Below are 21,321 nucleotides of genomic sequence, written 5' to 3' on the forward strand. Positions count from 1 at the left end.
AGATGCAGCACGTGGTACCCTTAACTCTCTCTGCATAAGTCACAGGATGCTTCACCTCCATTCTCCACCGTTCTTTTGCACCCATTGCTTCCCCACCGTTCTGGTGGTAGGTCGGTGGTGATTCTTAGCCGGACTCTCAGGTGGTGCGGTGCTTGGCCGGAATTTTCAGTAGGTGGTGGTGGTGATTGTAGTTGAGAAGTAGGTAGAAAAGGGAGAGAGTATTGTAAACATTTGAACATTTGAACAATATTTAAGGTGGTGTTTGTTTTTTCAGATGTAAAAGGTCTGCAGTCTGCGGACTATATCTGTAAACGTAAATATGTGAACCAAATGACTGGAGAGTATAATAAAAAGAGTATTTGATTATTCTCATCTCTTTTTAAAACCCCACATTTGTAAATAGAGCTTCAGCTTCATCTACCACCACCGTCTAGCACAATAAATTCACGTTCTATCAATCTAAACTATAAACAACAGCAATCCAATCTTAATCCCTCACACAAACTAAGCTCCTTACTCAATCAAACTATCATAAACACGTATAACATTTATAACCACATCAATATTCAACACAACCAGTATCTAATCTTCATTTCTCTCCAAAAAAAATGATCTATCTATTCAATCAAATCATCATCAACACATGTAAAATTTATAACCACGTCAACATTCAACAAAAACGATATCAATCAAACCAACAGGAAACGGAACGCAACAAATCCGAATAAAACGATATTGTTTTGAAGATAAGGACCATATTCGGTAGCAGAGAGATGCATCTTGATGTCGTCTAGGGTTTCACACTGACAGAGATTGTTGTAATCTGCAGCGGTCAGCAATCCAAATCCGTGCCCCCTCACGATCGACGGAGGCAGCGAAGGGACAAAGGGGAGTCGCCGGAGGAAGAGAAGCGGCGGAAGGTGGGGTCGACAAGCATCCCGTAAGTCGAATTTGTTTGAGGAATTAATGTTTCCTATTAAACTTTAGTTAAATTATACTACACATTCTATAAACCTAACAAAAATCTATATACGATCACGGATATAACTTTGATGAAAACTCACCACACACATTCTTTTACCTTAAACATAATAGGAAACTCACCTCACTGGGATACAAATCTACAAACTACATAAGAAATAACACTGTCAAATCAATTAAACAAACACACATCAATTAAACTGACCTGGATCTATATCAAATGTTATTAAGAAATTTATTCATTGAACAATAAGTACCATCCTCGAAGGGAAATGACATCGAAATAGAAGGCAAACAGACAATAAGCGGCACCGCTAACCGTTTTTTGATAGCAAAACTGAGTCTTTTATAATAATCTTGATTTTTAATAAAATAATAAGGGCTTTTGTATGAAAAATTACACTCTTTTGCTTCATATGTTGAAAGAAGCATGTCTAAGGTAATAGAATCAAACATTCAACACCCCAAATCCAAGGTACGGTGATATTTTTGGATTCAAATTACAAATTATTCATCAAACCAAAGCCCAATTTCCATGAAAAACAAAAGGTCTAAAACTTTAATCTAAAGCCAACAAGATTCAAGCAGCAAGAAACCCAATGAACCTAACAAATTAAAAAAACTCCAAACATTAAAGAAAAATAAAAAATCAAGAAACCAAACCTCCAAATAGCGAGTTTCTTGTTGAAGAATCAATGGTATTCATTCACCCCTGGAATTCTATGCCATCGATCTTATTCGGTTTATGTTGATTGGACTCTTTGAGTAACTATAAACCCCATAATTTTGCCCTAATTCAATTTGCGTATTTAATTATATTCAATATGAAAACTGAATTGTGGGTTGTTCAATCGACCCATTGATTATATCATCCAGAAAACCGAAGAAATAATTGAAAACTCATTAAATGGGGGCAGATTTGGGAGAGGGGATGAAAAAGCAGGGAAACAAGACAACGTTTGCTGAATTGAAGTCCAATTTGCTTGATTTCCCTGTGGTTTGTCGAATTGAAGGCTGGTGTCAATTAGGTTGGATTTAAGTGAAGTCGGAGGGGTTGAAGACCTAAAGGTATGAACTGAATTGCGCATGGAAGAAGGTGATTATCAATTTAGGGGGTGTTTGTGTTTGCTTAAAACATCATCGGTAAGGAGCCTATGTCTACAGGCGGGCAGACATAAGGGTTTGAAGACTGTTTGTTTTTTTTTTTTTTAAATAAGATCTGAAAATGGCTTATTTTATCTTAAAATAAAAGCTATGAACCCTTGCTTCAATTGTCTTCACACAACTCCCTCTCCTTCCACCCCCTCTTCTTCTTCTCAATTCCCATCACCCTACCTTGTCGTCGATAACCACCTTGGGCCGACAACCTATCATCACCATTGCCACCGTCGAGAACTGTTGATAGTCACCCACACCCGTCGCTCACCGTCGGCCGACCTCCGATTAACCTATCATCAGTCACCCACACCCTACCCACCACATCCATCTCCGACCACCGATTGTACCCACCATTCATCACTCCCATCATCGACGTCCGACATTCACCACCGCTGTCAAATCTCCAAACGACCACCGTCGACTTCCGTGCACAAGCTGTCACACCCTGGCTTTGCGGAAGCGTGGGTTAATTGGTGTGACTTCTTAATACCATAGCAACAATCATAACAATGTTATATGATAAAAACATGTGATATTCATACAATAATTAGGTTCAGAAAATCCCATTTTCAACATCCACAAAATAAGTTACAAATCTTGACTTGATTTAAAAGAGTTCATAAAAACTTATCAAAGGACTTTAAAACAATACTAGGTTTAGGGATATGTAACCCGTCCAGGAAGAGGTTACACCTTCTAAACCCTGGATGACTTCTTTATTCAAACGCAGCTTGAAAATATGTGCATACCGTGCCAGATCCGTTAGTTTCCTGAAATACATGTAGTTTGAAAAGTCAACATAAAGTTGAGCGAGTTCATGCGTCGTGAGTATGTAAAACCTTTGTAAGTATAAAATTCCTGGTATGTAGCAAATAAGGGAATTGAGATCACCAATGGTTTGCAAGGCCATTGATATGTGTGAAGTGCAAGTAGGGAGACTCAAACCTAGCGGATTTATGCGTTGGGTACAAAGTCACCACCTGGTCCATTAGGCGGGCTCAGGGGTTGGGCTCCCTACACCCAGATAGATCTACCGCTCCTGTCCCTCGGTCCTACCATGAGGATTAATGACCTCATGTTGCTCCTACCCACTCACATGATCTAAGTAGTAAACCTCCTTACGCTAACCATACCATGTATAAAGTACTTGTAATCATAGTAACATGTATTTCACCCCCGCAGTTTATAAAACTGAAAACAGTTAAGAGAAAAGGGGGACATGAATTCACAGTGGTGCGTCTCTACCAAGTATATCTCCAGATCAAGCAGCTGTGCGACGACCTACATGTACTAACTCTATTAGACGGACGGCCGTGCCTTAGCTTCATGGTTTATGTTTTTGGGAAATAGTTAGACAACTATTTCGTGTTTACATTCTGTAAATACTTGGTAATTATTTCCTTCACAAGGATGGGAAATTTGATACATGTGCGTTCGGATAACTTCAAAATATATTATTAAGTCTCACCTAAAATATATTTTAATCCTTTCTCCAAAATATAAATATTTTCTCAAAAATATTATATTTTAACACATATGATTTTTCCCAAAATAATACTTTGACAAAAATACGCGTTCATAAATATTTTCTTAAGTGCGTAAGTTACGTTTTAACGATCGAGTGGTAATAATAATTACCGGTGTAACTTAATAATTTATAGCGAATGCGTTCGTATTATTTTGGAGTCGTTAACACGGTAATATTATTTTTACCCTAAAAATAATATTTGCATATTTCACAAAATAATCATAAACAAATGACGTTACGAAAGATATATACTAAATATATATTTACCAAGTTTTATTTTGTGAAACCCCACCTTAGATATTTTATAAATAAAGTTATGGCGAAATCTATCATTTGAAAACATGTCAAAATGTATTTCTAACACTTGTAGTGAAAATATTTCTAAGTGTTAGGTTTTTGGAAAAATTTCGCCAGAGTTCCCCCTGTAACTGGAGGTGGCCACGCTTTCAAGCGTATCATTTTCTTTTATAAATCAAGCCAACAATTTTCTCATTTATCCAAAACAATATCCAAAGCATCAAACTAGTCAGAAAATATGTAAATCGCATAGATTACATGAACTTGTGATTTAACCAAAAATATGAAGTAAATCCCATTACTTTTAGTGGATCTTTATATAAATCAATCCGGTTTCGTAAAAATCTTGCTTTTAAAGAAATTTCACCTTTACAACTTCTTGTAAGATTTGGCAAAACTAGTTCCTTGCCGAAACTTAGTGTTACACATGTGTTTACACACTTGTGTGTTTTAAAAATCATTCTTGTTAGTGTAAGATCCGGTTTTAGATAATAAGATTTCTTTGACACTTGGTCCTTTGAAAATACCGTTTGTAGATCCGTAGATCTACTAGTTTTAAACAATATTTCATAAGTAAAATCGATTTTACACAAGTTCATGTTCAGTGTGTGGTAGAGTTTCATCATTTAACCTCCTTCATCCTTGACATACTCTATGTCATGTTTCATGAACATGACCAATCTGGGTTAGATGATGATCCGAGCTACCACAACATAGATCGGCCCTAAATAATTACACAAAACGAATCTTACATGATTTACACAACAATCTAGCTTTTAACCACCATTTTTAGCATTTTTAGTAGACTTTTTCTTATCACTTTGTATGTTTACGAGTTTTATCCGTCACACATCGTTTTAACCACTTTAAAATAGATTGAGAGGGTGTTTTAAGCAACTTACTACTAGCTCGAGGCTAGGGAAGATTCGAGTCGAAGAATGAGTGGGTAAAAGAAATGAGACGAGGTCCTTCGCTTTCCGAATGCACCAAGGCTCTTTGTATGCAATCCTCCACACTTGCAGATGCTTGAAATGGGAAAGTGGAAATCGAAAATGATGGATGGATGTGGGGTGGCTCTCGGCCGAGAGTTCAAAGAGGGGAGGGAGTGGAGTGATGGTGAGTTTGATGGAAATGAATGTTATGTTGTGTTTAGTAATTATCTTATAGGCGAAAGATTTAATCATTAACCAATGGTTTCTATGTCTTCAAGATATGGGACACACATGATTATTATAATCAAAATAGGACATGGGTTGGTCACAATGTGACCGATTTGGTTGGGGGGGGGGGGTTAATCCGGTTGGTTTCCAACGATTAGATAAGTACCAGTTAGTTAAGTTAAAGGTTAACTCAGTTACTAGCGTGTTATGTGTTATGGCGGGTGTTAGAGTATTCAGGGACCCTAACTTGCTCAGAAAGAGATAAACAATGTTAATGGCAATTGTGACACCCTAGGAAAACCATGCTACTTAACTAGCTTCCTCAGTAAGTACGTACCAAATTTCGGGACGAAATTTCTTTTTAGTTGGGGATAATGTGACAACTCGTATTTCGAACCCGTCTTTGTAATGTATGAAGCGTATGTGAACTTAATTGACTTATTGAATGTTATGACGTTATGATATGTGATTAAGTGAACTATTGTGAGTAATGAATGTTATGTGCAATGTGTATTATATGTATGTATGCAAACAAGCTCAATCGCACAATGCACAACACCAACGCCCGATCGCACAAGCTCACTTCGGGCCTTACCTTCGTACACGGACCAGGGCGGCCCATTGAGGGGTCCGGCCCACTCCCCTTATACGCAAACAAGAACCCATCTTTGGGGTTGTTCCCTCTTTTGGCACAAAACATTCTCACACACTCAAACCCTAGTTCTTCCTCTCGTTTTGCTTGGAACCCAACGGCAACAACACCCTCACTATCGAAGATATCTCCTGATTTGGATCAATCCTTGTTCACTCTCTTAATCGGTTAGTGTTTTGTTTGTGTTCTCGGGTTGATTGATGTTATTGTTCCACGTTTTGTTTTAACCGATTAGGGGTGTATATGTGATATTAAATTAAAAATCGATTTTGATGATTACTACATTGCTATGCTTTGTTGTGATAATAAGTTAACCGGCCACATGTGTAAGATGATGTAATGTTCATATGAATCGGTTTGATATAGATGTGAATCCGTTATTATGATCTATGATTCGGATTGTTAGCTTGTTGATGTGCTAGGGAACCGGGTTATGTTAATGTAATCGGCTACATGTTCATGTGATTGGATAGTTTAGTGTTCATGCTTCATGAGAATCAAGTGATAAAACGCTAGTTTGATCAAATATGTTGTGATGTTGTTCATGATGAATCGAATTAGGGTTCATACGAATTCGTCATTGATTGCTTGTTTGATCGATGTTTGTCTTGGATGGAAGTTGTTAATTGATTATGATAAACTTGGAAACCTTGTACGTATTCCTGTTCTCGGATTAAGAAGAACACATGGTTGCAAGTAGTCTAGTAAGTACAAACATGGGAAGCCCCCATTAGTAAAGATAAACGTGGGAAACCCCCACTAGTAATACATATGACCATGGGAAACCCCCACCATTAGTACATACATGCATGGGAAACCCCCACCATTAGTACATACATGCATGGGAAGCCCCCACTAGATGAACATACGATTTACTGTTACGAATTTACTTATGTGAACTCGCTCAACTAGTTGTTAACTCTCTGCTGCATGCCTTGCAGGACCTTAGGTACTTATGGAGCTTGCACAAGGAGGAGCAGGTCGTTGTGGGCATGGATCATGAATGCTTAGTTAAACACTCATGACATATCATACTTTATTATTTATGTTGGGTTTACTTACATGCTTCCGCTACTGAAACAAAGTTTGGTTTTGAACATCAATCATGTCGTGATGAATTACATTAACTACTTTTATTATCAAATGCTATGTTCGATATGATTGGTGGCTTGATCCTGGTCATGTCACGCTCCCCAGCGGTGATACTCCGCAGGTGGATTTTGGGGGTGTGACAGATTGGTATCAGAGCCATTGGTTATAGAGAACTGGGTTTTAATACGGGAAAACGTTTTATTAAAACCAGACTATAACCAGAACAGTGCTCTCAACGATCCACAACGACGCTTCGCTCCACGTGCAAGACTCGACATTCTAGGTAATATGGTTTATGTTTATTACCTGCTTGCTAGAAATGCATAGAACTTGCTCGTATTACGTTTAGATACACATGACACTATTGCCTGAGAATACCTACGTGCTTACACTTTTCTGTCATCGCACTACTCGCGAACCATTCTCACTTACGCTACTTTTACTATGAAGATCATGTCTGGACGAATTAACATGACTCAAGCCCAGTTGACGGCTCTCATTAACGAACAAGTTGCTGCGGCACTTGCAGCCGCACAAGCAGGAGGTATATCCTGTAGTCATAGCACACACTAGGATCATTAGATCCTACACTCCTAAACCAACTCTCGTGTTTAACTTTGTCCTATTCGTACATAATAGGTCAACCCGCACAGCAACCTGTCTGCACATTCAAGAACTTCATGGACTGTCGTCCAAGCACATTCAGTGGCACGGAAGGAGTAGTGGGACTACTCCATTGGTTTGAGAAGCTCGAGTCGGTATTCGAGATGTGTGAATGCCCTGAGGCTCGCAGGGTCAAGTACGCCACTGGTACTCTAGAAGGAATTGCGCTAACCTGGTGGAATGCGCAAGTACAGATTCTCGGGTTGGCAGCTGCTAACGCCACCCCTTGGAACGAATTCAAAGAACTGATCAAAAGGGAATATTGCTCGCGAGATGACATCCACAAGTTGGAGGATGAGTTTTACCATCTGAAAATGACGGGGTCAGAGATTGAAGCTTATACGAAACGGTCGAACGAACTGGCCATTCTGTGTCCAACCATGGTAGACCCTCCGATCTAGCGTATCGAACTGTACCTCAAGGGTCTAGCCTCAGAAATTCAGAGCCATGTTACATCGGCTAACCTCAACAACATCGAAGACATTCAGCGTCTTGCTCATCGCCTCACGGATCAGGCGGTGGAACAGAACAAGTTGCCCAAACGCATCAGTGCTACCACATCAGCCGCTACTCCTACTACACCCAGTGACAACAAAAGGAAATGGGATGGGGATTCTAGCAGAGGTTTAGCAACAGTTCAGTCTCAAGCTCAGCAGCAGAAGACTGACCACTACCAGAGTCCTAGTCAGCAATCCTCTGGTGGTCATAAACAGAGGAGATACCAAGGAAATCAACCAACGTGCCACAACTGTAACAGACATCACAACGGCCAGTGCAACAAGGGTCGTTGTCAAAGGTGTCTCAAGATGGGTCACGAGGCCAAAGACTGTAGGAGCCCACGGCCTGCAAATCAGAACCAGCAACCGCAACTACCAGCTCCACAGAACCCACAGCAGCAGCAGCCACAGCGTGGAAACCGGGGATGTTTCCAGTGTGGAGCAGAAGGTCATTACAAACGTGATTGCCCTCAATTGAACCAGAACCAGAATCGCAACAACAATCACCAGGGCAATGGTAACAACGGTGGGAACAACAACAACTATGGCAACGAGGCAAGGGGTCGAGCTTTCGTGCTGGGGCGAGGAGACGCAATGAACGATCCCAATGTGGTTATGGGTAAGTTTCTCCTCGACGATATTTATGTTACTGTTTTATTTGATTCGGGTGCGGATACAAGTTATATATCCGTGAAAGTCAGTAAATTGTTAAAACGTGCACCAACACCCCTAAACACCAAGCATGTAGTAGAACTAGCTAGTGGTAAGAGTTTAGAAGCCACGCAAGTAGTCAGGAATTGTTGTATTGTCTTAGCCGGTCAAGCTTTCACAATCGATCTTATTCCCATAGTCTTGGGAAGCTTCGATATCGTTATAGGGATGGATTGGTTATCCCAACATCAGGCAGAAATATTATGCAACGAGAAGATCATTCGTATTCCACGTTCTGGTCAAGACCCTCTCGAAGTTCAAGGTGACAAGAGTGGAACTGTGGTCGGCATCATCTCTTTCTTGAAGGCTCAGAAATGTCTGCGGAAGGGTCACACTGCCATTTTGGCATTAGTTACTGATGCATCGACGAAAGAGAAAAGAATAGAGGATATTCCAGTTGTACGCGACTACCCTCAGGTGTTTCCTGAAGATTTACCTGGGTTACCGCCTCATCGTCAGGTCGAATTTAAAATCGAGCTCGCTCCAGGAGCAGCACCCATAGCTCGAGCACCGTATCGTTTAGCTCCAACCGAACTGGAAGAACTGTCAAAGCAGCTGCAAGAGCTCTTGGAAAAGGGCTTTATTCGTCCAAGCTCTTCGCCTTGGGGAGCTCCAGTGTTATTTGTGAAAAAGAAGGACGGTACCTTCAGGATGTGCATAGACTACCGGGAACTCAACAAGGTGACGGTGAAGAACCGTTATCCTCTTCCACGTATAGACTACTTATTCGATCAGTTGCAAGGGTCGAGTTACTACTCCAAGATAGACTTGAGGTCAGGGTACCATCAGCTGAGAGTCCGGGATGAGGACGTCTCCAGGACAGCATTCAGAACTCGCTACGGTCATTACGAGTTTCTAGTCATGCCATTTGGGCTTACAAACGCGCCTGCAGTTTTCATGGATTTAATGAACAGGGTATGCAAGCCGTACCTAGACAAATTTGTCATCGTTTTCATCGACGATATTGATTTACTCCAAGAGTCAGGAGGAGCACGAGCAGCATCTACGATTGACTTTGGAACTCCTTCGAAAGGAACAGCTGTACGCTTAGTTTTCGAAATGTGACTTCTGGCTTCGTGAAGTCCACTTTCTAGGCCACGTGGTAAACAAGGATGGGATCCATGTCGATCCATCCAAGGTTGATTCGATCAGGAACTGGCCTGCCCCACGTACACCAACGGAAATACGCCAATTTTTGGGTTTGGCGGGATATTACAGACGGTTCATCAAAGGCTTTTCAAAGATCGCTCAGCCGCTTACATTACTGACACAGAAAGGAGTCACCTACCGCTGGGGCAACACTCAGGAAACTGCTTTTCAGCACTTAAAGGATAGACTTTGCAGTGCACCTATCCTCTCATTGCCAGAGGGCACAGACGATTTTGTAGTTTATTGTGATGCATCCATCCAGGGTCTTGGATGTGTGTTAATGCAGCGCGACAAGGTCATTGCTTACGCTTCGCGCCAACTTAAGGTTCACGAACGGAACTACACGACGCACGACCTAGAGCTGGGAGCTGTTGTTTTTGCGCTTAAGATATGGCGACACTACCTGTACGGTACCAAGTGCACTATTTACACCGATCACAGGAGTCTCGAGCATATCTTCAAGCAGAAGGAATTGAACATGCGTCAACGTCGATGGGTTGAATTACTTAACGATTACGAATGCGCCATCAAATACCATCCAGGCAAAGCCAATGTTGTGGCTGATGCCCTCAGTCGAAAAGACACTCTACCTAAGCGCGTGCGAGCATTGCAGCTCACCATTCAGTCTAGTCTTCCTGCACAGATACGAGATGCTCAGGTAGAAGCATTAAAACCAGAAAACGTCAGGGCTGAAGCCCTACGCGGCTCACGACAACGGTTAGAATAGAAGACAGACGACGCCTACTATGTAACGGGGCGTATTTGGGTCCCACTTTATGGCGGTCTACGCGAACTTGTGATGAATGAAGCTCACAAATCGCGCTACTCGGTACATCTAGGGTCGGATAAAATGTACCACGACATCAGAACTACTTATTGGTGGCCAAGCATGAAGGCCCACATCGCTACCTATGTCAGCAAGTGCTTGACCTGTGCAAGAGTCAAGGCAGAGTACCAGAAACCAGCAGGTTTACTTCAGCAACCAAAGATACCACGTGGAAATGGGAGGAAATTTCCATGGATTTCATTACAGGCCTACCTAGATCCCAGCGCGGGAACGATACAATTTGGGTGATCGTGGATCGACTCACCAAGTCTGCTCATTTCCTGGCGATCAAAAAAACAGACAAGTTTTCCACACTAGCAGACATATACTTAAAGGAAGTAGTCTCAAGGCACGGGGTGCCCACCTCTATCATTTCGGATCGCGATGCACGATTCACATCAGAACTATGGCAGGCAATGCACAAAGCTTTTGGCTCACAACTAGACATGAGCATAGCATATCACCCTCAGACGGATGGACAGTCTGAGCGAACTATCCAGACTCTCGAAGACATGCTTCGGGCATGCGTTATCGATTTCGGCAACGGCTGAGAAAAGCATCTCCCTTTAGTGGAGGTTTCTTACAATAACAGTTATCACACCAGCATTCAAGCCGCCCCATTCGAGGCATTGTACGGGCGTAAATGCCGGTCACCTCTCTGTTGGGCAGAGGTGGGGGATAGTCAGATCACGGGTCCAGAGATTGTAGTGGACGCCACGGAAAAGATTGCACAAATACGGCAACGTATGGCGGCAGCTCGCGACCGTCAGAAAAGCTACGCGGATAAGCGTAGGAAGCCGTTGGAATTTCAGGTCGGGGACCGGGTTTTACTCAAAGTCTCACCTTGGAAGGGTGTGGTACGTTTTGGGAAACGGGGCAAACTCAATCCGCGGTATGTCGGACCATTCGAGATTATAGAGAAAATAGGCAAAGTAGCCTATAGACTGAACCTACCAGCTGAACTCGGGGCAGTTCACAATGTTTTCCACGTGTCGAATCTGAAGAAGTGCCTGTCAGATGAGACCCTCATAATTCCTTTAAAAGAGCTCACTATCGACGAACAGTTGCACTTCGTCGAGGAACCTGTAGAAATCACGGACCGGGGTGTTAAGGTCCTCAAACACAAGAGAATCCCTCTTGTCCGAGTTCGTTGGAACTCCAAACGTGGCCTAGAGTACACCTGGGAACACGAAGACCAGATGACAGAAAAGTATCCCCAGTTATTCGGAACCAATGCAACCACTACTGAGGCTGAAGCTACTACTGCGGAATTTCAGGACGAAATTCCAGATCAACGGGGGGAGGATGTGACACCCCAGGAAAACCATGCTACTTAACTAGCTTCCTCAGTAAGTACGTACCAAATTTCGGGACGAAATTTCTTTTTAGTTGGGGATAATGTGACAACTCGTATTTCGAACCCGTCTTTGTAATGTATGAAGCGTATGTGAACTTAATTGACTTATTGAATGTTATGACGTTATGATATGTGATTATGTGAACTATTGTGAGTAATGAATGTTATGTGCAATGTGTATTATATGTATGTATACAAACAAGCTCAATCGCACAATGCACAACACCAACGCCCGATCCCACAAGCTCACTTCGGGCCTTACCTTCGTACACGGACCAGGGCGGCCCATTGAGGGGTCCGGCCCACTCCCCTTATACGCAAACAAGAACCCATCTTTGGGGTTGTTCCCTCTTTTGGCACAAAACATTCTCACACACTCAAACCCTAGTTCTTCCTCTCGTTTTGCTTGGAACCCGACGGCAACAACACCCTCACTATCGAAGATATCTCCTGATTTGGATCAATCCTTGTTCACTCTCTTAATCGGTTAGTGTTTTGTTTGTGTTCTCGGGTTGATTGATGTTATTGTTCTACGTTTTGTTTTAACCGATTAGGGGTGTATATGTGATATGAAATTAAAAATCGATTTTGATGATTACTACATTGCTATGCTTTGTTGTGATAATAAGTTAACCGGCCACATGTGTAAGATGATGTAATGTTCATATGAATCGTTTTGATATAGATGTTAATCCGTTATTATGATCTATGATTCAGATTGTTAGCTTGTTGATGTGCTAGGGAACCGGGTTATGTTAATGCAATCGGCTACATGTTCATGTGATTTGATAGTTTAGTGTTCATGCTTCATGAGAATCAAGTGATAAAACGCTAGTTTGATCAAATATGTTGTGATGTTGTTCATGATGAATCGGATTAGGGTTCATACGAATTCGTCATTGATTGCTTGTTTGATCGATGTTTGTCTTGGATGGAAGTTGTTAATTGATTATGATAAACTTGGAAACCTTGTACGTATTCCTGTTCTCGGATTAAGAAGAACACATGGTTACAAGTAGTCTAGTAAGTACAAACATGGGAAGCCCCCATTAGTAAAGATAAACGTGGGAAACCCCCACTAGTAATACATATGACCATGGGAAACCCCCACCATTAGTACATACATGCATGGGAAACCCCCACCATTAGTACATACATGCATGGGAAGCCCCCACTAGATGAACATACGATTTACTGTTACAAATTTACTTATGTAAACTCGCTCAACTAGTTGTTGACTCTCTGCTGCATGCCTTGCAGGACCTTAGGTACTTATGGAGCTTGCACAAGGAGGAGCAGGTCGTTGTGGGCATGGATCATGAATGCTTAGTTAAACACTCATGACATATCATACTTTATTATTTATGTTGGGTTTACTTACATGCTTCCGCTACTTAAACAAAGTTTGGTTTTGAACATCAATCATATCGTGATGAATTACATTAACTACTTTTATTATCAAATGCTATGTTCGATATGATTGGTGGCTTGATCCAGGTCATGTCACGCTCCCCAGCGGTGATACTCCGCAGGTGGATTTTGGGGGTGTGACAGCAATATTTTCATGTCTCGGGTAAAGTCCGGTTGTTCGGTTGGATAATAATCCGTTAAAGCGCTTAACAAAGCTTTAAAGTGTCGTTATTATTATTTTTAGTGACACAAGGAATTCCTGACACTTTGGAAAGTGTCTAGTAACATTTTTCTCATGTTTTGGCACTTTATTAGTTAGCTAAAAGCTGAATTGTTAATTAAAGTGCTGAATTTTGTACTTAGAGTACGTTTTAGGCACATCCTGTCATTGTAACTTATTCCTAGAGACGCAGTTCTACAACCCTTGTATCCCTACACTCACTACTAGTGTAGTAAAATATTTCTGGCTCACACAGGCCTAGAGGCAGTATCTGCCTGGTGCTAGTTATAACAGCACGTTCAATAGGTTATCCGTTCATAGTGCTACTATGCTTTTGTGCATCATGTTTGTCACTAAGGTTTAGCATGTAAATAATGTAGTGACAGTAAACAGAGTATGATGCAGGTATGTACAAGTATCAGTAATCAAGTAGCAGTTTGTCCACAATTTCAGGTAAGCACAGTAATTAAGCAGTAAATTATTATTAATTAAGTAGTACGGATACCTGGTTTAGTGAGGGTTGTCACACTCTCCCCCCGTTAAAGAAATTTCGTCCTCGAAATTTGTACTACCTTAACTTCTTTTGGTCACGTCACGCAAGTATAACATCGAGGTAGATAGTCATCAAACCGCATCAAGGCTTACTCACACTTGGTGGTTCCAAGAATATTTAACAATCCGCACCCTAGAGTTAAGAAGGTGGGTGCTCATAGCAGTTGATGTTAGAAGTACAAAATGTGTTTTACGTATAGCCTAATAAGATCCTCAATGTCCGGTCGCAGTATCCCAGCGAGTTTTCACGATACAAAGCACCCTCTATATGAATTCAGAAATTTTCAACTCAAAGAAATGGTAAAGTGATCTGTCAACTCCCAAGTATACGAGTGGCAAAGTTCTGTGCGTTGAATATTTTGATCGGCGAGAATACACCGAATGAATACAAACGAATCTGGTGTATTCTTGCTTTGATTTGTAGTTGCATCAGGAATATGTAAATGACAAGTCAAAAAAAGTTTATGTATTTTGCGTGGAACGGTTGTCTATGATTAGTACAAGCTACAAGTTTGTAATGACACCACCAGGTGTCGCAATGACATAATTTCATAATAGTGGTGATTGAACAAGTTCACCGTGTTTGAAATCAGATGAAGGTGTACCGAAACAATCTGAAGATTTGTCTTTTGCCATGTTACAGAGTTTCCAATTTAAATACGGAATATCAAAGAACCACTGTTTCCAATCGAAGATGAAATGTAATAAGCATCGCAAGGCATTTGATTAACAACGAAGGAATCGTTAGGAGGTACATTGTGCTTATGGAATGAATACATGTACCATTTTCTTAACACACAATTGTGTTGAGACCGCTTTAATCGTGGTAAGCAAGCGGGTTTAGAGTGAGTCAATAAACAATTAAATCCGGGTATGAGGTGCGTAATTAAATTAGCACAAGCTTCAATTTTGTGCAAATATCACCGCAAGGTATCGAAATAAATCAAACGTTTTAGTGGAGTCGTAGGCCAACTAAATCTACTACGACTCGAAATGAAATAATCTCTGCAAAACTAATTGGATATGATGCTTCCAATACATCACATAGCGTTTCAAGTTAAACCTGTGAACTGGATAAGTTTAAGCAATTGAACTTGGTTTCAACATAAGCCGACGAGGTGTGTATCAACAAAGAATTCTCAGCATGGTAGCGAATTAAACCATGAATGTAACTTGGAAGCGGTTTCAAGAAAGTGCGTTGGCCTAATAACAAAAGAGTCAACAATGACAAGAATGTAGGTCATTTGAATCACAAACCAGTGTTTAATATCTGAGCCTTAATGAAACATTTATTCGAAATGGAACCGCATGCGTAGCAAAAGGTGCATGTGTGGCAAATAAGTTTCCAAGAAAATGGATCAATGTGTGTTTGCTATATTGAAGAAACAACCAAGTATTCGAAACAAGCATGTGTTCGCTCTCAGCGAAGGAAATCAACGTGATGCAACTACTTTGAGGGGAGTAGAAACGCAATATCTACTCGTTAGAAGTAAGAGTGAAGACTTCAACGGAAGCAAATTTAAGTACGAAATGACAAGTTTGTCAAGTTGGTGACATTTGATTGAGTTGACAGATATGGTTCCTAGATGTAAGACCTCTAGTTCCTCCGGATTCCGCACCTTGTGTGGATCCGACTTATACATTGTAGGAAACAGCATTTTGTTTATGTCTAAGCACAATCATTGTCCCACAATTTCATCCTGGTATATTCCCTGAATTTCTCCACTGACGATGTTCGATCGTCGATCAGTCGTGTAGTAGTAGTTGGATCATCATAGTCAGTTGTGTAAGAAGTTCATTAGTCCTCAGCAAAAGCCACCGACTCTTGTATGTTAGCCCGTTCGGCTCCTGGTCATTTGGAAGTTATTCGCCCTTACTTTTGGCGAGCAGAACTGAGGTTATCCAAAACAAAAGTTTCGGTTTGTTATCTTCCTTCTCTATCAACCACTGAGGTTGCACTGTCAATCCTTGCATCTCCGAAGGTGTAAGTCGCTCGAGGTGCTTTGGCTATAGGCGCGTGGCCTGGAAATCAGATTGATGCAAAAATTCGACTTGTCGTCGAGGAGATTACTCTGGCAAGTCTTCGAGGAAGACTTCAGGGTATACTCCGATCACGGGGGTATCGTTAAGTTTTAGTTCTTCGGCTCCCTTGTCCCCGACATGAGCCAGGAAGCAACACATCCTTCCCACAACAACTTTCGTGCCACAAGTAATTCGTGATCGGTGGTGGCGTATCCTGCTTCGTGAGTCACAATCATTTCTTCACTCGTCATCGAGGTGCGGATATCAACCTCCGCTCGATTGCTTGACAACTAATACATCCAATTACCACGTTGAAGCTTCCCAACTCAACTGGCAATAGATCTAGCGTAAACTTACGCCCTCCGGGTTCTATTGTGCCGATTCCAGTTACTGCGTTGGCTTCCACTAGCTTCCCCTAAGCTAGTTCTAATGGGTACTGGAATAACTACTCACTTACTACGTAAACCAATTATACTCTCGAACTCTAGAGGTGTGAATCGTAAAATTTGTTACATTACCAAGTAGTACAGACGCATAACGTTGGGTACTATGGAACGTACCGATTTCCATGCTTGAATCCCTGGTGTGTCTCTGGTGGGGAGCTTTCATCCTTGCGCCTGATTGTTTTTAGGGCAATATCTCCTGAAATGCTTTTTGCTTCCACAATTTAAACATCCTCGAGCACGCTTCTGTTTATTGCTTATTCTGCCTTGACAATTATCATTGTCGGTGTCCCCCTCGTGATTCTCACTACCGTCTTGGCCCCCATTACTATGTTCAGTATTTTGCCAACAAGTTTCCTTGACATGTCCCACATTGCCACAGTTACCACAATTTCCATATTTGCATCGCCCGACATGATAACGTAAACAATTGTCGCACTTAGGTAGGATACCCTTGTAATCTTTTCCCTTTTTGGCCTTCTTCTTGTTACTCCCCAGAGTAACCATCTTGAAATTTGCGAGCTTTCTCTTGTTATCCCTAGATGCCTTTATAGCAGTCTCCTTTTTCTCCTCCGTAGTGGAAAACTCTCCTCGTCTAACTGCTTCTTCCGTGAGTGCTATGCTTATGTTGATAGCCTCGGTGATCGTTCACGGTTTTGATGCTGTTACCAGGCTTAGAATCTGAGGTGCCAATCCCCTTATGAACTGTTCAATTCTCTTAAACTCTGGTGTCCCCAGGAGTAAGGCAACTTGTGATAATTCGTTAAATCTCTGCACATACTCCGCTATCTTTGGTCCTTCCATTTTCAAGTTCCACAGTTCTGTCTCCAATCTCTGGACTTCTGCCCTCGAGCAATATCTTTCACGCATCAGACTCTTCAGTTCGTCCCACGTCATAGCACATGCAGCGGTCTCGCCCATTGTTCGAATTTGATGGTTCCACCATGACAGAGCCTCATCCAACAATAGTCCAGTTATATACTTGACTTGATGTTAGTGGTCACATTTGCTTAATCATAAAACTGAATCTGTCTTTTCAACCCAGCGCACGAAGGCTAAGGCACCCCCGGTGCCGTCGAACTCTCGAGGTTTGTGGTCCAAGAACTGCTTGTAGGTGCAGCCGTTGGGGGGGTTATTTCCTGAGGTACCTCCGCTGCAATCGGAGCGATGGGCCTCGTACCGTGCGATGGCCTGTAAGAGGTGCTCTCGCATTTCCGCCTCTGTTGTAGGTAGAGGGTGGTTGGTATCGGTGTTCCCTTGAGTCGACATCTTCCTAGAAGAAGGTCGGTTAGGTCAGGTCTCGCAAAGGACGTGAGCACATTAGTTTCTATTCGAGGATAAGACCTCCTAGGTGTATTACATATACGTATATACATAGTCGTTATACATTCAGTCACATATTATCTCATGTATTGCACACCTCGTAAATAGGAGTGTAGCAAGTAAGCATGTAGCATTATAGTTATCGCACAAATAGCGTGCCTAGTGGGGACATAGCGACGGAGTTTTTCGTTAGTCATTAATCATAAGTATTGCCGCGTGTTTAAAGCTGATTGGGCTTTCATTATCCTCCGGTCACAATCACGGTGTTTCACAAAACGCGTCGCATCAGAAGGGACACATGGTCACCCTACCCTTGTCCAACAAGTATTTTGTTGCGTCAAAATTACGTAGTCAGGAGTGGTACTCAAAAGCCTCCGAAATCCCGGCTTATCATTAGCGTAATTACTCAAGCGTAATGCAATTTGCATAATCCAGAAACCAACTATACTGGTTACTGAGGTGGAGGAGGAAAGAAAAGTAAACTGTCGACATGCATGAATCCCTCCTCGAGCTAGGATATATGTTAAAGTAACTAGCTGATCTGTTGCTTGATAGTAAGGAAACGAGCATCAGCATCCTGGGAACGATGTACTAGAAACGGTCACGTGCGCAAAAAGGGATCTTGAGGTATGTGGCGGATCAATGCATGCTGGCGAAAGACAGAATGGAGGACGTGTTGTTAAACTTTTTAGACAATATGCTGTCTTGTGATGTAGACTCTTAACTCCTGTTTTTGGTTAGGTTATGTTTTGTATCTGAAGTTGCCGATCGTGGTGTCAGCTCAAGCTCCAACATTCTGCGGCTCATATCCTTAAACTGTAGTTGATGTTACAGGAGCACTCATCCTGTGTACAGCCTCCATAGTGAGAGGGATGGCAAGGGTCTAAAGTCAATATAGCATGTTATAAGATCCCTTAAAGTGGCTCGTCCGGCGTTGTAGCGAAGAATGTAGCAATTGGTGCAACCTGTGCAGTTGGGAAAATGCTGTTGTAGCGGATGAATCGTTATGCGGGTGCTAGCCTGAAGTACTTTCCCGGGGTTTGGTTATATTATGAAAGAAAGCTATAGGCACCTTGACGTAATGGAAGTCGGTCTTCATAGAGGAAAAGAGGAGTGTCGTTGGTTGTGGGTGCAACAACAAACGTTTCAACCGGTAAGGAAATTGTCAGGTGCTGGTGCTGGGTTAGATAGCAGGGGTGCATTGCCTGGTCGGTCTAAAAGAAACAGGATCGTGATCATGTAAAGGTGTAGGTTCGGCAGACGCAGTATCAAGCTGCCCCAAAAGGTGTAGAAGCTATCTCAAGAGCAGGCTCTGAGTTGTGTAACGGGGTGGTGTCTCGAGCAGGTGATAGAGCAGTAGCCATGTTATCATCGTCTTAGTAGTAGTGTGCTGTATTTCAGCTGTTTGTGAGGTTGCAGGTATCATAGACACAAAGGAGTCTGAATGCATGCTAGAATTAGAGGATGGCTTGTTGACAGGGGTCTTAAGAAGTGAAGTTAGTGACGGTGTTCTTGTCTGATTTTCTATCGTTATGGGCGTCGGCAGAAGGACCATCAACGTAGTCATCAATATCATCTATCCACCCATTTCAGGTGTGCGCGTATCGAGGGTTAACATGGGTCGCAAAGAGTGCATGATCGGCCTCTATTGGCACTGGATCAGGAAGGGGGGAAACAACAGGGTCAGTGGGTATATCAGCAACAACATGATCATCCTCCAACAGTGGAGCAGCAATAGGATGATCATCGACAGGTAAATCGGTAATCAGGGGATCAACAGGGTCAACAGGGTCCTCCATGGGCTGATCTAGGTGTATAAACTCAATGTCCCAGTCTGGATCGAAACCAGGTGGGAAAACGGGGTCTGTATCATGCGAATAGTGTTGCGCGCCCTGCACGTGTGATGGTGCAGATGTCACAGACTCAAAGGAACCTGGGACAGGTGAATGGATGGGTGCCTCCTCCGCAGGAGCATCAGTAAGAAGTAAGAGATCACCGGCAGCAATGCGGGCCTCGCCCTCAAAATCGTCCTCTGGTGGGTCCTTATCAAGCAAGTCGACGTCGTCGTCAGCGACTATGTCAAGGGGCATGTCAATAACAGGGTATGCGACAAGGGGTACAGGGGCAGGGATCACTGCGAGCGGCAAATCCCCAGCGATAGGGCCATTAGCAGGCTCCGCAACAACATCGGGCAGCGCAAATGACTGGAGATCATCGTCGTTCGTGCTGGTAGTATCTGAAGTATGCACCTCGTGCTCTGATGACACTATGTCGTCCGATACTATGGGTACAGGGTCCGTGGCGTCCGACTCTCCGGTGCCGGATGAAGACATATCGTCCGTGACGCAAACACACGTATGCACAAATAATCAATCATATAGTCAAATAAGCACATTAGCCACCAATAAGCAATCAAATAGTTCTCCTAGTCCCACTAGCCTCCCAGCCTCCCAGACTGATCTTCCTAGTCCCACTAGCCAAATTCTCCCAGCCTCTCAGACTGCTCTTCCTAGTCCCACTAGCCAAATTCTCCCAGCCTCTTAGACTGCTCTTCCTAGTCCCACTAGCCAAATTCTCCCAGCCTCTCAGACTGCTCTTCCTAGTCCCACTAGCCAAATTCTCCCAGCCTCTCAGACTGTTCTTCCTAGTCCCACTAGCCATCTACCTCAGCCTCTCAGACCGAGCCTCGGCCTCCTAGACCGAGCCCCAGCCTCCCAGACTGAGCCATAACGAATAAATAAAATGTGCTCAACATTTGTTTATAAAAACGTTTTGGATCTGGACTTAAGTGGTATGCAGTGTAAAAAAATATTTTCCTTAGAGCCCTGATGATCACAGTCTAGCGAGAAAGAATCATAGTTCGCTATGATCGAGGCTCTGATACCAAGCTGTCACACCCTGGCTTTGCGGAAGCGTGGGTTAATTGGTGTGACTTCTTAATACCATAGCAACAATCATAACAATGTTATATGATAAAAACATGTGATATTCATACAATAATAAGGTTCAGAAAATCCCATTTTCAACATCCACAAAATAAGTTACAAATCTTGACTTGATTTAAAAGAGTTCATAAAAACTTATCAAAAGACTTTAAAACAATACTAGGTTTAGGGATATGTAACCCGTCCAGGAAGAGGTTACACCTTCTAAACCCTGGATGACTTCTTTATTCAAACGCAGCTTGAAAATATGTGCATACCGTGCCAGATCTGTTAGTTTCCTGAAATACATGTAGTTTGAAAAGTCAACATAAAGTTGAGCGAGTTCATGCGTCATG

This window comes from Helianthus annuus, chromosome 10, assembly GCF_002127325.2.
Source record: "Helianthus annuus cultivar XRQ/B chromosome 10, HanXRQr2.0-SUNRISE, whole genome shotgun sequence".
In the NCBI taxonomy this organism is placed as follows: Eukaryota; Viridiplantae; Streptophyta; class Magnoliopsida; order Asterales; family Asteraceae; genus Helianthus; species Helianthus annuus.